Raw genomic sequence first — 15,808 nt, forward strand, 5'->3', positions numbered from 1 at the left:
CATCAGTTCAACAATGTTTTACTTTTTTAAAATAAATAAGATGAAAACTGTTTGATATTTATTTTGTAAAAACTCCTTAATTTTTCTTACAGGTAGATAAAAAAGAGCAAATTCACATGGTAAGGTGAAAGAGTAATTGCCGAATAATTTAATTAATACCTTTTACATGTAAAATTACCCTTTTTATCTTATAGAGTCATATATTATGTAATATTAAATATGATGTTTTCGTATTATTTAATGTACAAATAAAAACTAAGCCTTGAAAAACTGTTGGCACCCACCACACTCTTCTGAAAACATGAATGTGCTACTGGCCACAAAAAGGTTGGGGACCACTGGTCTAGATGGATCAACAAACACAGCGCAAACATATGAATGAACATAAAAGAAAACAGATATGGTAACAAAATGCAGGGGAAGTAGGGGTGGGGAGTATAAGGGGTAGTTATGATTGTTCATGATCTACTTATACTAGTTAACCAAATGACTCGATTTGCATGGGATCTTGCAAAATGCAGGTCTTTTTGTTTAGAAACCTGAATTTACAGTAATATTGGTTGCATTAAAGAAACAGGTAAATTTACAAATCTACTTTTACATATAGGGTCATACCACATTGATGAAGTTATTGGTACCATTTGAATAAAGATCTATTTCAGTAATTACTTCTGCCACTGATTTCATGTACATAATAGTTATGTGAGTACTTTGAACATGACATGTTGTCTAGATGGATCAACAAAGAGTATGCTATAATAAGCTGAGAAAGAGATTCCCAACCTGAGGTGCTTCATTGATATTTTCAAAGATAACCAAATGTAAAATTCTCATTCATTGGAGAGGCAGGAATGAATTCTCATATACACAACAGCTGAAAACTGTAGGGCACATAGCTATGTAAGTTATGATTTTGTTTATGGTGTACTGCACCTGTCCACTTGTGGGAGTCTTCTGTCTGCAGTTCAGTCAGCTGCAGCCTGTTACAAAGAGATATATTGTGCTCTCTCACAGAGACTTTTAGATTAAAGGGAAAGTAAAAACAAAAATAAAGTTAAAATCACTTACAAAGAAGAACTTCCATATATACTATCAGTGTGTGTGGGAAAAAATATTATACAAACCATGACAGCCCTATAACAACAGCCCACACTGGGTCAGAACAACAGTTCATCTAGCCTAGTATTCTGTTTCCGATAGTGGCTGATACCAGATGTTTCAGAGAAAGGGAACAGAACAGGGCAATTTATCTCGTGGTCCATCCCCTGTTGTCCAGTCCCAGCTTCTAGCAGTTGGAGGTTTAGGGACGCCCAGAGCATGTGTTGTGTCCCTGACCATATTGGCTAATAGCCATTGATGGATCTATCCTCTATGAATTTACCTCATTCTTTTTTGAACCCAGTTATACTTTTGGCCTTCACAACATCCCCTGGCAATGAGTTTCACAGGCTGACTATGAGCTGTGTGAAGTACTTCCTTCTGTTTGCTTTAATACTGCTAACTATTAATTTCATTGGGTGACCCTTGGTTCTTCTGTTATGTGAAGGAGTAAATACCATTTCCTTATTCACTTTCTCCACACTTTTCATGGTTTTATAGATTTCTATTATATTCTCCCCTCAGTTGTCTCTTTTTCCAAGCGGAACAATCCAAGTCTTTTTAATTTCTCATAAAGAAGCTGTTCCATACCCTTAATTATTTTTGTTGCCCTTCTCTGTAGTTTTTCCAATTCTATTCTATTCTTTTTTTTTTTTTTTTTTTTGAGATGGGGTTATCAGAACTGCAGGCAGTATTCAAGGTGTGGGCGCACCATGGATTTATATAGTGGCATTGTGACATTTTTGTCTTATCTATCCCTTTCCTAATGGTTCCTAACGTTAGCATTCTTGACTGCCACTGCACATTGGGCAGATGTTTCCAGAGAACTATCCACAATGACTCCAAGATCTTTCTTGAGTGGTAACAGCTAATTTAGGCCCCATCGTTTTGTATGTATAGTAGGGATGTGTGCATTACTTTGCATTTATCAACATTGAATTTCATCTGCCATTTTCTTGCCTAGTCACCTTGCAAGATCCATTTATAACTCTGCTGTCTGCTTTGGATTTAACTATCTTTAGTACACCTGTACCTCAATATAATGCTGTCCTTGGGAGCCAAAAGATCTTACTGTGTTATAGGTGAAACCGTGTTATATTGAACTTGTTTTGATCCACCAGAGTGTGCAGCCCCCTCCCCACCCCGAGCGCTGCTTTACCGCGTTATATCCAAATTCGTGTTATATTGGGTGGCGTTATATCGAGGTAGTGGTGTACTTCTGTGTCATCTGCAAACTTTGCCACCTCACTCTTTACCATCTTCCCCAAATCATCTAGAGATATGTTGAAATAGCACGGGGACCCCACTATTTGTCTAATTCCACTGTAGAAATTGACCATTTATTCCTAACCTTTGTTTCTTATCTTTTAACCAGTTACTGATTCATGAAAGGACCTTCCCTTTTATCCCATGATTCTTTGCTTTGGTTAAGAGCATTTGGTGAGGGACCTCATCAAAGGCTTTCTGAAAGTCCAAGTATACTATAGCCACTGGATATGCTCAGTAGAAAAGTCCATCAATCAACTGCAAAAGAAATCAAACTGATAAAGAGGGATATAGAAAGGAACCTTTCCTAGACTGTATAAAACCAGTAAGGATGATATAACATACTTTTAGATAGCGTTGACCATATACAGCAGCTAGCATTAAAAGCTTAACAGTTACCACCTGTCTATCTACTTTTACAATAGAAAATACAACAGTAATGTAATTTATATGCACAGACTCACACAAGGTGAAATCCTAGCCCCACTGAATGCATGGCAAAACTCCCATTCAATGGAGTCAGGATTTCACGCATAGTGCATATGTAAATACATATACATCCTCCATCTGTGAAACTGTTAGGGGTTCCTTTTAAATATAGTAATGTTATTCTACACAGGTTGACAATATCTCCTTAATTCTCTAATCATGAGGAATTTTTCACTTTATTTTATTTCTCTTTTGAAGTTTTATATACAAAACTATCACCCAAATTACACTTTTAAAAATAATCTACAATGTCATTGAGCAGAATTGGGAAGAATAGACACAAATAGTGTCAGCTGTGCTAGGTATTTTTCATTGAAATGAACTAAAAGAACTCAGAAATTCAGAGTAATGAGTTTTTCATCCAAGCCTCATTGGCCTCAGAAAATTAGATAATTGTGCTGAGGGTAGAGTGATATGTATTATATTTATCAACAATATCAGCTTGGTTGAGCTGCTTTAGATTTATATTCCAAATAGCTGAACCCTATTTAAATTAAATTTAAAGTAAAAACCAGGTGCTAGTGTTCTACTCCTCTGCTAGCTACATGCTTCTCATTAATTTCAGAGCAGCAGCTGTAGAAAACTGCTGCTCTAGAAGGTGCAACTTTGAGGGACAGTGAAAAAACGAAATCAAATCCATTATAATTGGTATGTCCCTTAGCAGTATATTGAAACCTGTTTCAGAAGGTGAATTGTCTTATGGAAAAATAAATCTAGTTTATCTACAGTGATTTAACTTAAATTCATTCTCCTTTTAGAGATTTACCAGTCCCAGGAACATTTCCTATTTAAAATATAAGAAAATTAATATTTTAAGTGCAGCCACTGCATGTTGAGTGATCGGAACTGATTTCTAATATGTCTACCATCAATAGTATGATTACATGGCAGAGATTTTCTAACTGTTCCAGGGAGCACTTGCTGGTGGTCCAGAGAACTGACTGGATGCATGAAACTCGGGCCTGTTGGCTTTTAAAGTCAATAACAAAGCTCTCACTGAATCAGTTGCTGCAGGATCGTGCCCAGGATGGTGGCACCATCTCCTGGTGTCCATGCTCTTCTTTTAAAGAACAACCTGGATACCCACTAATTTAGATGGAAACAATGAGGATCTAGTCTAGCTGCCCCCACTAATAGTCATTTCTACATAAATGAGAGGAAACAAGGAGCAGCACTCACTACCAGAACATCTTAAAACAACCAAACACCTAATGTTGTTTCTCCATGTAAGCAACGGTTGTAGTTGCTGATGGCATGTGATTGCCAGTAAGATTGTGTGGAAGTGGTGCAGACCCAGGAGACCATCTTTTTATTACAATATTGTCTGCACCATGAAAAGATAGTGGTGGTTAAGAACTGCATGTAAAGGGCTGCACACAAGAAGTAAAAAGTTCCATTGGTCCTGCAAAACCCAGGAACAGTGCTGTATAGTCTTGAGTACCACCTAATGGGACCTGAGCTTTGTATAGCTATTTACATACCTCTGTCTAATGGTGGCCTCCCCCTACCCTCTGCTCCTTCCCTCTTCCCCGCCCCCACCCCATTAGTCAAAGTTAGCATTTATATGACTTGTAAATTAAGAGTGATCTCCCTTTTAGATTACTTTATACATGATTCCTGATGCAACCTGACTGGAGAATTATTTTCCACATGGTTAAAATATTACATTTCTCTAAAAAATGAAAAGGTTTTCAGAAAAGAAAATTAAACTGGCATCCTTCAGGGTTCAATCCTCTCTGAATAGGAGGCTGGAGGGGCAAGGTTAATTGTTAGCAGTTCTGCCTATGTGTCATCTGCAATTGACCACTGGGTTCTTTCAGTCTGACACCCTTTCAGTGGTAGCATTCAGCACTCTGAGGCCAGAAAAAGGTTTTACTACCCTTTAGTAGCTTTAATAAGGAGACAATACTTGCAACTAAGAATTGCAATGCCCACATTTTTGCCATATTGCAGCCCTACACAGAAGTATTGTTTCAATTTGTCATCTTTTGCTCTGGACTCTCTGCACTTCATCTTACTCTAAAATCAGTTAGCAGCATTTTAAAGGCATCTACAAGGTGCTGCCAGTGATGTCCTCATTTATTTAGAGCCTCTCTAAAGGCAACAGAATTGGATGTTCTCATTTCAATACACGCTGTTTTCACAGTTCTTACTAACATTACAAGGAGCAGTGCAGCTGAAGCTCTGTACACCTCAGGCCAAGAATGACAAGTCTTTGAATTTGTTTCAGTAAACTAATCCTCCTGCCCCCCTAACTTTTGTCCAAATCCATCCCAACTCCAAATCTTTCCTGAAGTTTGGAAAGGTTCAGTTAACGTTGTTTTAGCTTTTGCACACCTCAGTATAGTAACTGTATTTAAGTAACTCTCTGCTGAACCAAACATGTCTAAGCTGCCTGAACATCTGCTACACAGAAAGCCAACAATCCCCAATGTCCTGTCCCAACATGTGCTTGATTGACAATAAAGCTTCGGATGAATTGATTTTTTGGGAATCGTTTGGAACCTTGTTCCAAAGTTCTGGGCAGGAATCTGAGGAGTTCTCCCCAAGCCTCCCTGCACTCCCTGGTATAACCAGGAAGCTATTCCCATGCCATTTTTCACCAGACCAAACCCAGGAAGTACTAAAAATCTCAAGTTGTCGAGATGAGATGTTCAGATAAACTGCTGGGTTAAAAATGTCAAAGCAGTGAAGTTAAATATAGTTAAACTAACGTTTGGCTACCTATCCAAACCAAAGTAGAATGTTTAACTGTTTTGAGGTCTCTTCTTAGTAATAAGAACATACCCCTTCGTTTCTACTGTATATGACCAACTTTTGCAGTTGAACTTTACTGCCTGCTACCCACGCTGGTTTATTAGTGGGTAGGCCTTATTGCAGGCTAAATTGCAGTTCTCAATCCCATGTTATTAATGACATGTTGCAGTAGAACCTTAATTAGAGAAATAAAATCAGATTTTAATATTTTTTATTAACCTCATTTTTGTCCTTCTCTGTAATAGTCCTTGGGTCCTCCCCATCCATGGGCAGAGAAGGGCAAACTGACTTAGCAGGGTGATACTCTAGCATCCTCCTCCACCCCCAGGAGCTCTGAGAAGCCCTTTCATTGGCAACGCATGTGGTTAGAGGTTTTTGTGTTTGCAAGTCATCTCACAGGAAGAGGGCATGAAACTGGAGAGCCAACTACTTTCTGTGGTATGATTCCCTCAACCACTGGTGGGCTGCTGAATAGCAATCTGTGTAGAAGTGATTGCTAGTTAGACTAACCCACTATGGCATTAGCTCCCTGAGGAGGAGGCAACAATCAGCTACCACAGTGGGAGAGCCCAGGGCAGGAAGGCTTGAGTGATCTTGCAGAAAGAGCAGCCATGCAGTTCCCATTTCAGTTCCTTTTTACTCTGTTTCTTTTAAAGATAACAATCTTTTTTGATCTTTGTTGTTCCCTGAGATTTAGGGCTTGGGATGTATTTGTGGGGAGTTACAATGTAATAGACCATATATTTGGGGATGCAGGGACCATCTTTTCATTAAATGAATATACAGGATCTAGGGCCCTGATCTCTAATAGGCAATATTGAAGTACAAATAAATTATAATTATGTGGTTCGTCACATCAGATTTGGGGAGGCTTGAGAGGGAGCTATCCAAAAATGTCAATGCGAGTCAGGGTCAGATTATGGCTGGTTGTGTATAAGTGAACGAGGAGACAGGGTTGCAAAGGAGCCCATGGAAGAGGCATTCCTGATCATTGCAACCCTGATTGCAGGGATGGGAAGTATTAGTGACATCAGCAATGCAAGACACTCCAATGTCCTCCCCTATCCCCACCCCCTGGCACTGGCTGGCAGATTGAAGCTTGTGGAAGGGGGAAACAGAGCATGTAAACTGTGCTTCTGAGCATGATTTTAGTACTTGTGAAAGGTACCAGTTCCCTGGCTTTTATCCAGATACCTCAGAGTGATATCGTAGGCAGGACCAATGCAAGGTTCTCCACACTGCCCAACAAATATGCTTCAACCCAGTTCTGGAAGATCTAGGAATGAGGTTGGGATTTTCAAAGAAACCCAAGGCTCTATTGAATTTCAATTGAAGTTGGCTGTTTACCTCTCCTAGGCTCTTTTGAAATCCCTGCCTGAGATGATAGTACATTTCCCAGATCCATTCAGTCTTGATAACTCTGCTGAGTCTGCGAGCAAGGTTACCTGCTTGGTGATGATGTTGTGATTATGGACACCTGTCCACTGGGAAATTCGGTAAGAGATCAACTCACTACCATACAGCCATCAGTTAATATTAGCTTTTAGTTAGTATCAAGCCTAAAATGCGCCTGTAGACTACTATCAATCCCCTTAGCTATTCATTCCCTCTGAGTATATTTTTAACTAAAATATTCAAGTGACTTGGATTTTTTTCCCCGCACTTAATTCTTGGGAAATGACCAACAAAATTCCTACAGTATTAGTCAAATATAAGGCTATGTGTATAAAGGATATCCTAAAGATTTTGTATATGATGTGGGGAGGGAACATGTATTTGACATATGAGTTAACTGTCACTGTCAAGTGGAGACTGCATGAGAGAGGAAATCACAATGTTTTCTTATACTGCTCAGTTATCTCCAACCTGACTTGTGCGGAATTGTCTCCAAGTACAAAAGCAGAGGTTTCCTTAGGCCCTTCTGAATACACTTATTCACTGAATATACTTGAGCCTGGTCTACACTGCGGTGGCGGGGGAGAATCGATCTAAGATATGCAACTTCAGCTACAAGAATAGCATAGCTGAAGTTGATGTATCTTAGATCAAATTAAAATTACTTTGCGTCCTCGCGGCGCTGGATTGACTGCTGTGGCTTCCCCGTCGACTTTGCTTCCGCCTCTCACACTGCTGGAGTTCAGCAGTCGACGGGAGAGCGATCATGGATCGATTTATCGCGTCTACACTACACGTGATAAATCGATCCCAGATAGATCGATCGATACCCGCCGATCCGGTGAGTAGTGTAGATGTACCCTTAGTGCTGAATCAATTCCAGTGTGTATGTTACTCCAGTTTTACAGCAGTGTTACTCAGCAGAAATGAATGGTGTTTTAACAGCGTACAATATGAGTAACACAGTGGTGAACCCAGCCCATCATTTGTGGATTTGTTGTAGGCCACTGTCCAACAGACTGAGAGGACAACAGGCCACAAAACCAATAATAATTAGGACTCCTGCCTGAGGTGAAAAGCTATTGCCTTATGGAACTATTTTTCAATCATCATCTTTCCAGCTGAGCTGGACTAGTGACGCTATAAACTGGCAATTAAAAGTACCAAGTTTAGAAATACATTCAAGCTTCCCAGGTCCCATAATGGCAAAGGTTAAGTGGATTATATGGAGATAATTCACTCCACTCTAGGGGGAGGGTGCTGATTGCCTTAGTTGTTGGTTACCTCCCTATTTCCACCTCACTTGCTATATACTACATTATAACATTGTCAACAGTGAAGTGGGAAGGGAAGAAAACCATAGAAAACCTTCCCCAGGGACATTGCAATTACCAGCACTGAATGATATTTATAGATACTACTGTGATGGCAGCTCTGAAAATGAGCCAGGAAATCAGGGATTATTTTCAGTTAACATTGTTCATACTTCACCATTTCAACCAGTAATCTAGATCTACGGGTAAACAAATGGCAGTTTTTTCAAGGGGGAAAATATTACTAAGAATGTTAATATTATGACTATCTATTACCCTACCATGTTCAATCTGAATTAGAACCACCCGTTACACCTCTAGTTGTGTGGCAACACCTACATAGTGTTTCCAATTAACTTTGTACGTTTTTAATCAGTGACAAATGCATTTTTGTAAATTCAATTTGCCTTTTATTGCAGCACCTATAAAATGCCTTGCAACATTCCGGAACTTTGTGAATGTCTTACTTGTTACTGACATAATGCAGATGTCGGACCTACAACAAAGGCTAAGGTTTATGAGCAACCTGAATTAGGATGTAGGTTAAGCAATTAAAGTCCAAGAAGAGAAGGGAAAAAAAGATAACTCCAAAAATTGCACTTGCTAATGTCCAAAAATGCACTGCAGAGCATTCTACACATAGGAACTGTAAAAATTAAAATGTTTAGAAATGCTAAGGAAGCTACGCTCTCTTTTTAACACCCTATGTTGAGAGAGTTAGGTAAGTGGAAAGGTCAAGCAGATTTCATTAATAAATCTATGCTGCTATTTGTTTTCTTTTTAATCAGATTCAAATGCATCCTGTTAAAGAGCCAAGTGATTAGATCATAAATCTGGATGCCCTTGAAGATGATGAAGGAAATGCTTATCTGTAAAGCAATCATCACACTGCCAGTTCTTCATCTGCACATTTTTACAGGTGCTGAGAAAATGGTTTAATTTCAAATCACTTGCTAGGATTGCTGGGTATAAATAGAATATTTGCAGGATTTCCAGTTAAAAGAATAGTTGATTAATTTGTGATATCTGGAAATAAGACCGTATGCCTACTTTTCTATTTCTAAAATGGAGGTATTGAAACAATCTACTATGTTCAGAATAAATGGGAAATAATACTTCATTTTAGTAATATCTCACAATTCAGTACATTGGGCCACCCTCTACATTCATTTACATGCAACCCCATCGAACTCAACATTTCTGAGATCAGTAGGATCACATAGGTGTAGTTGAGTATAATCTGCCCCCGCCATGGTTTCAAAAGTGAAGGGAATCTAATTTAAAACTATTAATTATAATTTAATTTGTAGCAATCCCAATTCTGCAGGATCGGGACCAGCATATTTATTATACCAGGTTTCTCATTTCTTCATTTTTTTGGTACAATGTTGCACATTTTTCATATTTTTTCATTAATTTTAGCAAGGTGCTTTTCTGATTCATTCTAACACTTTGAAGAAGGTTATTATTGAAATTCCTGCTTTGTGTATTCTGGGTCATAGAGACGATTTGTCACTTACCCTGTTTGTATCCAGATCATGGATTTGGCTATGGTTCTCACTGGACAGCAAATATTACTATTGCAGTGCTAGAAAAAAGTTAGGAAATAAACCACTTTGGATTTCTAACCTTATGTAAACAATAACAGTGGGAAATAAACTCTCAGATTTTATAGACATTCTTACTATCAGAATGAGATATGGAATGATATTTTGCATTGGATGAAACAAGTTTTGCAATTTCTGAGATGGCTACTTGACTCTTTCACCTTAACTTAAATTATGTTTGATTAAGGTGAACTATTTTGATTTCTGTGTTGTTGATTAAAGTAATGCCATAGACCTCAATAGAGTTGCCATACACAGTGGCAGAGCATTGGTATTTGTGAAATCAGAATCTCAGTCAATGAGTGTTTCATTGACTTTAGTGGGAGCAGAACAGGCCCTATATCACATGACAGCGGAACCATACAGTGCTACATAGTTACTGTATAAGACCTTCAATCCTGCAAAGGCAAGCATGTTCTTAACTTTATGCTCTGTGAGTCATCCCATTCAAATCAATGGAGGTACTCATATGCATAAAGTTAAGCATTTGTATTTCACATTTTTATTTAATATATTTTAAAATCCTTTGTTAGATTCTTATGTAGCTGAAAGGGGACTATGATAATTATCATTTTAATACATTTCAAAAATATATAATCAATATAAACCATATTTGTTCATAACAAATCATCATGGGTGGATGGACTTAATCCATACTTAAAACAGACATATCTACATTTTACTAGACACCATTTTCTTTAATTCAGGTTTACAAACTTTATTTTTATTTGTTCTGTTGTAGATCCTGTGACCTCTTGTCCATAAACACAAATATTAACTTAAGAGGTCAGCGAACCATTGGTGAATGCATGCAGAGAAGATTAAAAGAAACAATACAAAATCCTCTCCTGGGAAAGATCAAATGGCTACTTAAGTAAATGCAACCTAAACCACTAGAGTTTAGCCCTGAGGGAGGGGAGGGGGGAATTGTACACTATAATTAACACCTTGTAGTTGCACTCTCCAATGCTTCAGACAGATTGTGCTCCATTATGGGGTGAAGAAAACACAAATTAGCAGTTGCTCAGTACTTTTAAACCTGAAATCAAAAGTAGCATCATAATTAATACAAGGCACTTAGCATTGCTAAGTGCTTGGGAAGTGGTCCTGAAGGAATTCAGCACCCACACAATAGCTCTATGATTTCCATAAAGATGTGGTCAGCTCTGGGTCTGTTGAGCAATTAATTAAATATACAAACAAAACCACTATTTCTTTACTGGTATCTAATCATTAGAGTCAAATCCTTACTCAGGTAAAATTTACACTGGAGTAGACTAGAGTTTTTGCTTGAGTAAGGACTGCATTATTTACCCCAGAATTTGGAGCCAAAATCATTTTCCATCTAATTGCCTTCTAATTGTTTGAGGCTTCCCTCTCTGTGTTCTTGAAGCTATTTCTCCAACTCCTTATTCCTAGGAGCTCATTACTTCAGTCAGTGTCACAACAAATAAAATATGTTTTGTTTATATGGACAACTTGGAGAGTGTCCAGTGAAGGAATTGTGGCTCCTTCTCTATCGGTTTGTGTTGCTAGACAAGTGTCTAGGAAATATAAAAGCTGAAAGACTTGCAGAGAGAGTTTTCCTGACTTGTTTTTCAGAGTTGAAAGTGTTGTTGGTATGCTCTGTACTGGGATCAGATATATTTATGTGGTCTGCTCCCTGCTCCTGTACTCCATCCTATACTTTCATCTGTCATGGCCCTGGTCAGTGTCTATCCAGTTCTTTAGCCGGTTGAATAAAAAATCGTGTTGCTTGACTAACCAGTGCAAATGTCATATGTTGCCACCATTTGCCATGTATGTATCCTATTTTGGTTTATATCCTGCCATTGGACAAGATAGGCCAAAGCTCTAAGGTGGCACAGAGCATTTACGCTCTCCCTCTGTTGTTTGGCCTGCTGATTCTTGCTCATACAGGGTCTAACTGCTTACTATATGGGGGTTTGAGAAGGAGTTTTCCTCCAGGACACTCAGTGACCTTTGGGTGGGGATTGCTTTCCTCTGCAGGGTGCAGGTCACTTGCCGGGATTATCTGGGTATATCTCACTTAATCATTGCAGGGGCCTTGGGCACTGGTGCACAATGGTCCCTCATTCTCAGCGTGGGGCATATAATCTAGTAGTCTCCTGCCGGCTGTAATACTTTGGTCTAATTTTGGTTAAGTTTAGAGTATGATATTGGCGGATTTGACATGGAATTCTCCCTGTGCTGCAGAATCTCTCTTTTTTTTTTTTTTAACAGGTTCTCAGTCTTGTGGTTGCAGAGAGAATCTGGAAAATTTGAACAGTGTAAACCTGTACAGCCATATCTTCCTGAGTTTCAGTAACCCAAAGCAAAACTACTCTGCAGAAGATGCAAGTGTCCAACTTCTGAAGGTTTTGCAGTTTCTCATTCACTGGCAAGGTACTGTCAGATATACATACTGAGGCTCAGCAGCTAGAGGAGTAATTCCTGTTCACAGGACTACATCCTGTGCTCAGTAAGGTCGCCAACCTCCTGGTTTCTCCGGGAGTCTCCCAGAATCAGGCTCTATCTCCCAGAGACTACTGAAGCCAAACCGGAGATTTTAGGCTGCTAAAAGTCCGGCGGTGTAGTGGGGCTAAGGCAGGCTCCTTGCCTGCCCTGGCCCTGTGCTGCTCCTGGAAGCAGCCGGCACAGCCCTACAGCCCCTAGGGAGGGCCAGAGGTCTCCATGTGCTGCCCCTGCTCTGAGCGCTGACTTGGCAGCTCCCATTGGCCAGGAACTGCGGCCAATGGGAGCTGCAGGGGTGGTGCCTGCAGGCAGAGGCAGTGCGTGCAGCCTCCTAGCCCCCCACCCCCACCCCCAGAGGCTACAGGGATGTGCTGGCCACTTCTAGGAGCAGCGCAGGGCCAGGGCAGGCAGGGAAGCTGCCTTAGCGCCACTGCATTGCCGCCTGGAAGCCACCCGAGGTAAGCACTGCCTGGCAGGAGCCTGAACCCCTCACCCCTCCTACACCCCAACCCCCTGCCCCAGCTGTGAGCCCCCTCCAGCACTCAAACTCCCTCCCAGAACTTGCACCCTGCACCCCAACCCCTTGCCCTAGGTTCAGCCCAGAGCCCCCTCCCACACTCTGAACCCCTCGGCCCCAGCCCAGAACCTGCACTCCCTTCCACACCCCAAGCCCCTACCCCAGCCCAGTGAAAATGAGTGAGGGTGGGGGAAAGTGAGTGGCGGAAGGAGGGAGGATGGAGTGATAGGGGTGGGGCCTCAGAGAAGGGGCAGGGGCGGGGCTCGGGGAAGGGGCCAGGCAGGGGTGTTTGCATTTGTGTGATTAGACAGTTGGCAACCCTAGTGCTCAGTAACCTTTACCAGTGCATCTTCACTGACTGCAAGCGGAGAGTGTAACTGACAGGAGAATTTGGACCAAAGGCTGCAAAATTACCCTTTTCTTCCCTCACTGAGATCTCAAAGATGTGCACATTCTGTTTCCAGCCCCTCCAGATTCAGTTCTAAGGAAAAGCTGTTTTTGACAACACAAACTTGTTCTGAACAATTCCTCCTTCCACAGATACAGTTAGTGTTTTCCTCTAGCTCTGTTGTGCTTAGGGATTGTGTAACACAGATCAGTATTTTATTGTTACTTGCCATATGAGTGTACGACTTTATGAGGGCATGTGTTGACTAAAACCTGAGCAATAAACTCTTTGCCTTCTCAGACAGAATTGTACTTGCATGACATATTTTAACTGGTTGCTAAGTGGCACGTGCATTTATAAACTATGACAAAATGTTGTGGAGCTACAGTATACACATTTGCAATTTTAAATGAAAATGTCTAAGCAGCTTCCTTTATGCCAAGACAAATGTACATAAAGGAAAGAGAACAATAAGTTCTGCTTGATAATATGTATAAATTTAAAGCAAGAAATAGTCACTTATTTTTAGTAGCAAAGTTGCTTCTAAGGAATTAGTTTAGAAACAAAACACACAATGATCAGGAGGCAATATCCCATGGCAGTGAAATTATCTATGGAAATAGCATTTTCTTTTCAGGAATGTACACAGGAATGGCTTATAGATCCAACAATTTCGACCTGTAAAGGAACTGGAGACATCAAACATAAAAGAAACTTGCTTTACTTGCAATAGTATTACATCTTCCATTAACAACAGATGTATTTTAATCAGTGATAATAACAAGGAGCTATTTTAAGAACGATTAGCATTTGTTTTCATTTCATTATACAGTTGCAATAGTGAACCACTCACAGATTTTATTAAGATTTGTGAATTCTCTCCTTTTTGAAAATTATTAGTTCCTTCCATATACTGTAAATATTTGACTCCACCTGAAAATGAACAAAAAAAATAGAAAATGTTAAATATACCATTGATGTATGATTCAAATGCTCATTCATGTGACAAATGACAAAAACATCAATGACAAGGCACTTTGCAAACATGAATTAATGACTTACACCACTCATCAGTTATTGTTATTCCAAGAAAGATCACTTCTGGAGAATGGGAGAGGCAGGGAGTAATAACCCTAGAAATGAATTAGGCTAACAATTAAGAGGTACTGGAAGGATGGTAAACGAGACCTGATCCAGCTGCACTGTTAATTTCCCACCACCCTTTGTTCAAAGATAACTGAAATGGTGCTTGCCTAATAGAAAGGAAGCCTCATTACTTCCACCCACACTGCATTAGGTGTAAAGCACAGAATAAGCATCTTGGGCACAATCCTACAATCCTTTCTCAGCCAAAATTGCCCTCCAGAGAAAGGGCAGGTCTACTTCAAAAATGCTGCATCAGCACAGCTGCAGCATTTAAGTGAAGAAGCTATCCGATAGGATAGCTTCTCCTATCAGTGTAGTTAATTCACCTCCACAAGAGGAAGTAGCTATGTCTGCAGGAGAAGCTCTTCCATTGACATAGTGCTGTCCACACAGGGGGTTAGATCGGTATAACTATGTTGCTGGGGGGGGGGGGATTTTTCACACCCCTGAGCTATGTAGTTGTACTGATATAGGTCTGTAGTATAGACCTGGCCTCTGAGCATGACAGCTAAATACAAGGTGAAACAGATTGTTTAGCATAAGTAGTTATCACATATTGTAAGGGACAGCTCAAAGTGAAGTGGCCTGTTAACACCTTTGCAGTAATAGGACAAAAAAGTGGGATTAATGGCTTACTGATTGTTGTAATAAACGATATATCCAGAGTCTTTATTCAGACCATGATTTTTAGTGTCTAGAAAAGTTATGAATTTAAACTCCCCGGCTCATCTTCTGAAGGTGTTGTGTAGGTTTCCTTTGAGGCTGAGGACTGAGAGGTCCGATATGGAATGATCATTTTGTGAAAAGTGTTCATCCGTGGGTTTTTGTCTTTTTATCCTTTTTCTATGCGAGCTCATTCGAGAGTGTAGTGATTGTCTGGTTTCACCCACATAGTTGTTGGGGCATGTAGTGCCCGCGGTGAGGTTTATCCCATGTTGTGATGGGTACATGTAGGACCCATGGATCTTGAAAGGTGTGTTGTGGGGAGTATTGATCATTATAGCAGTGGAGATATGTCTGCAGGTTTTGCATCTGTTCTGGCAGGGTCTGGTGCTGCTTTGAATTGGTGGATCCTGGTCTGTGGGGAGCTTGTGTCTGATAAGCCTGGCAGGTTTTGGGGCAGAGTTGTTTGAAGGCCAGTAAAAAAGACTGAGGAAAGACTTCTTTCAGGATGTGGTTCCCATCAAGTATAGGTTGTAACTGTTTGATGATACTGTAATGCTGTAAACCAGGTGCCAGCTCTTAACAAATCTGTAGGTGTCACCTGAGCACTGACAAACTCATAGCTGGAAAACAGACCAGCTCACTGGTATGTTACTATTGTTCAGCATAGGTTTCAGACATGTAAGGATGTGTT

At 40.2% G+C, this 15,808-nt stretch overlaps 2 long non-coding RNA genes across 4 annotated transcripts in view; one reads left to right on the forward strand and one right to left on the reverse strand.

Moving 5' to 3' along the window:
- Positions 1-968: 968 nt before the first annotated feature.
- Positions 969-15,808, reverse strand: part of LOC120375156 — a 65,180-nt gene continuing 50,340 nt past the window's right edge. The window contains exons 2-4 of one of the 3 annotated variants that reach the window (XR_005586473.1): positions 14,159-14,238; positions 9,839-9,906; positions 969-1,017 (exon numbers count right to left, since the gene is read on the reverse strand). This is a non-coding gene — a long non-coding RNA (uncharacterized LOC120375156). Of the gene's footprint in view, positions 1,018-9,838; positions 9,907-14,138; positions 14,239-15,808 lie in introns of those variants that run through there. The other 2 variants (XR_005586472.1, XR_005586471.1) reach the window with 2 other exon arrangements.
- On the forward strand, positions 6,997-11,492 carry LOC120375155. Its single transcript, XR_005586470.1, has 3 exons — positions 6,997-7,106; positions 9,107-9,237; positions 10,668-11,492. It is a non-coding gene; the product is annotated as an uncharacterized LOC120375155 (long non-coding RNA).

This window comes from Mauremys reevesii, linkage group 11 (genome assembly GCF_016161935.1).
Source record: "Mauremys reevesii isolate NIE-2019 linkage group 11, ASM1616193v1, whole genome shotgun sequence".
NCBI lineage: Eukaryota > Metazoa > Chordata > Testudines > Geoemydidae > Mauremys > Mauremys reevesii.